This window comes from Hylobates moloch, unplaced genomic scaffold, assembly GCF_009828535.3.
Source record: "Hylobates moloch isolate HMO894 unplaced genomic scaffold, HMol_V3 SCAFFOLD_5, whole genome shotgun sequence".
Lineage (NCBI taxonomy): Eukaryota > Metazoa > Chordata > Mammalia > Primates > Hylobatidae > Hylobates > Hylobates moloch.
In genome coordinates this window covers 92,267,965-92,271,465 of record NW_026652280.1, presented here as the reverse complement: position 1 = coordinate 92,271,465, position 3,501 = coordinate 92,267,965, and positions in this window count along the sequence as shown.

The following is a 3,501-nucleotide window of genomic DNA, read 5'->3' as shown; positions in this document are numbered from 1 at the left end:
AGCCGCAGGCCCAGCCCGGGCCCCGGCCGCGAACAATGGGCGGCCCGTGCGCCCCCGTCCGCTCGTGCGCCCCGGTTCCGCCGCGGACCCCGCAGGCCGCTTGGCTGCGGTCGGCCGGGCGCGGCCCAAGGACACGCGGCGCGGCGCGGGGCGCGCAGGCGGACAGGGGCGCACGGGCCGGGCCGGGCCGGCGCCCCTCGGGCCCCGCTGCAGGTGCGCGGCCCGGGCTGCATTGTGCGCCCCAGCGACCGGGCCCATTGTGCCGCGGGAGGAGGGGGCCGCGCGGGCGCCCATCTGCCGTCTGCCGCGGCCGCGCTAATAGGCGTGCTGCCTGAGCAGCTGCGCCCCCGGCGGGCCTTCCACCTCCGCGCGCCGGCCACCGGGGCCCCCGGGCAGGCCCGATCTCCCTCCGCGGTGTGGGCGTGAGATTGCGGGGACCTGCAGAGGGCTGGACAGCGCCTTGCGCTGCTCTGGCTCGGGCTCGGGCGGGCGGAGCGTCTGTGACCAGCATTCCCCCGGGGCAGGGAGAGGCCGTTGGTGTTGGGACCAGAAGTGCGTGGGACCTGACCCGTGGAGCGGCCCCGCGGCCTGCCGGTGGAGGGGGCTTCCCGGTGGGGCCTGGCTGTCGTTCTAGGGAACAGGCCGGGTCCCTGCGGGGCCGGACCCAGGCCAGAGGCAAGCCCGGCTACCCTCGCATGTGGCCAACTCTCCACGTCCCGCTGGGCTTGGCTAGCCCTTCATCTGGTCAGGCGCATTCACAGAGTCGCCTTTGTGGAGGCTGGGGCTCAGCCATTTTCTTTCTTCTCCCAGGACCGGCCTGTCTCTTGGTGTCCCCGAGGTCCCACGGCACTGCCTCTCCCTTCCAATCCGAGAAGTTCCTTAGACCCGGGCAGGCAGGGGTGGAGGGAAGGAGGAGGAGGGCGCTGGTGCAGGGTGGAGGCTCAGCCCCTCACGGCTGCAGAGAGGAGGAGCTGGGAGGTGGCGTTGGGGAAAGAAAGTGGGCCAGGCCCAGGCTCTTGGGGGAGGGCCGTGGCTGTGATGTAACTATGGCAGAGCTGCAGGAAGGGGTTTGGACCGAGGGGTTCAGGGGAGCCGCCTCGCCTTGGGTGCACAGCCTTCCGGCACCCGCCACGGCACAGAGGGGCCCCTGGCCACAGGGCAGGGCCTGGGCAGGTGGGGTGGTGCGGTCTGGGTTGGAGAAAGAGGTGGCATTCAGCCCATGTCACCTGAGTTCAAAATTCCTGTCTTTCCCGGAAAGAAAAACTAGTTTGTGAAATCCGTGGTGAAGGAGGGGCCCAGGGCAGCAGGATGCAGGAGTCAGTGAGATAATCCAATTACGGTTCCAATAAAATGTTATTATAAGGAAACATCCGCGTGTAAGTGAAGACACGATGAGTTATGTGCTGTGCGCGGCCTCGGTGGGTAGGGGCTGGTCTCCACTCTTCATGGAGTTTTGCTGGTGGCAGTTAATTACGGGAGGTTTCCACTGTAATTAACAGTAATGAATACAAAAGGATGGGCTGTGTGTGTCTACAACGTGCTGAGAGAGATATTTAGAAAACAGCTCGAGGGTGGGCACAAAGCGGCACCTCTCTCCCAAGTTCTGACGGGCACAGCGCAAGCGTGTCGCCGGGAGGGCCCTGGAGAAGGCCACCATTTCTGTGCGTCTTCCCGTTGCTGAAGGGTCACCAGGAGTTGGGTGGACGTGGGGCCCGGAGTGTGTGTGCTGGGCCACTTGGCACCAGATGCCAGGAGAGCTGCCAGGTCCCAAGCTCAAGAGGGAGATAGGCTTCCTGCCAGGAGACCTCCGTGGGAAAACAGGAGGCTGGGCTTCTGGCAGCCACCACCCGAGGACGGTCTGATCCTGCCGTTGAGAATGCTTCTCCTACCGGGACCTGGCCACAGGGAGCTGTGGAGGCCTTGCTTGGGGGGGCATTGGTGTGGACGTGACCCCAGCCCCTTCCCCGTGTCTGTGGCTGGCAGCTTTGTTTGGCCCTCTCTCTGTTCATCTTCTGTCTCTGCCTGAGTCCTTGGAAGTAGGAGCTGCCCGACTCGAGGTGGCCACTGAGAGGGAGGTGGTCAGTGGCAGTGGCAGTGGCAGTGAGCCTTGTGGTGCCACGAGAGCCGTTCCACCCGGCTGACCCAAGCTGGGGCCTGTTGGACGGTGGGCCAAATATGTGGTCTGAAACCTGCCCTTGGGGAGTCTGGCCATGTGGGGAGGGGAGACCACACAGCCCCCCACCCCGGGGCCTGGAGGACGCCCCTTCTAGACACCGCAGGGTCCGGTCGGCTGTCTTCTTGTGCCTTTCAGCGGGAGCACCCCATGGTCTCACTTGTATGGCACCTGCCTGTCTTGTTGGGTGTGTGCCTCCTGCAGGGCCGGTGTGGCTGTAGGGTCATCCTTCTGCATGGGGCGTCCTCTGCACAGCTCCCCTCGGTGGCCGTGGGGGTCGCCTCCAGTGGTCCCACTGCCGGTGCCAGGCACCAGGTGAAGCCGTCAGAGCGCTGAGCAGCTGTGGAAGCCTCCTCGCTGGCTGCTTGGTGATTTCTGGCCAAGACTTGGGGGGATGTAGGCTGGGGTCGGGGTAGGAACCCACCTGCAAAGGTGCTGCCCCAGCTTTTCTCGGGGCTGAGAAAGGCTTGTGTAGCCTCATCTGAGCTTGACCCCTGCAGAAATGCCGAGACACAGTCTCTGCCAGCAAGGGCAACCATGGAGGTTGGAGGGCGCAGACACTCCGAGTTTGGGGCATGCGGGGCCAGGAGGGTGTGTGGCACGGGCTGAATGGCCCTTGTCCCTGCGCGCCTTTGTCCCTGTGCCCCGTCAGTACATGGAGCAGGGCACCTTCTTGCCCAAACCTCGGCTCAGCTCCTGAAACCTGGGAGGCCTGGGAGGGCCCTGTGGGAGGAGCTGGAGAACCTCAGGCCCTTGGAGCTGTTCTTGGGGGCAGGCGGGTGGGCTGCATGGGACGATGAGGGGCCTGCCTTCGGGAATCCTCTGTCTGTGGGGCGGGAGAAAGGAACGTGGCCGGGATAGGGCTCCCTGCGAGGGAGTGAAGGAGATAGGATGAGGGGCTGCCCTGCAGCTCACCTGGCAGTGTTCACCTTCTATGGCATGGGGGAAGTCCCTTGGCTGCCAGGGACCTGGGACATCCCCTCCACGTTCTCAGTGGCCTTTAGGAAGGTTGAGCCCTGGCGGCTGCCAGGGTGGAGAGGGGTCCTGGGATGGGAGGAGCCATTGAAGATGGAACAGGTGAGGGGAGGGAGAGCCTGTGCCTGGGAGACCCTGGGGGTGACCCCAGGCCCAGAAGCTGGAGGCAGATGTGGAGGGGAAGGAAGCTGGCCTGAGATAGGGTCTGTTTAGAAAGTTGAGCAGGATGGGCAGTGATTGGCTATGGTATGCAGGCCCCTGGAGATGGGCCCTGGAGATGGGCCCTGGAGATGGGCTGTGCAGGGCCGAGCCTGGGGAGCGCATGGGCAGACCGGACCTGGCAGCCTCCCCAG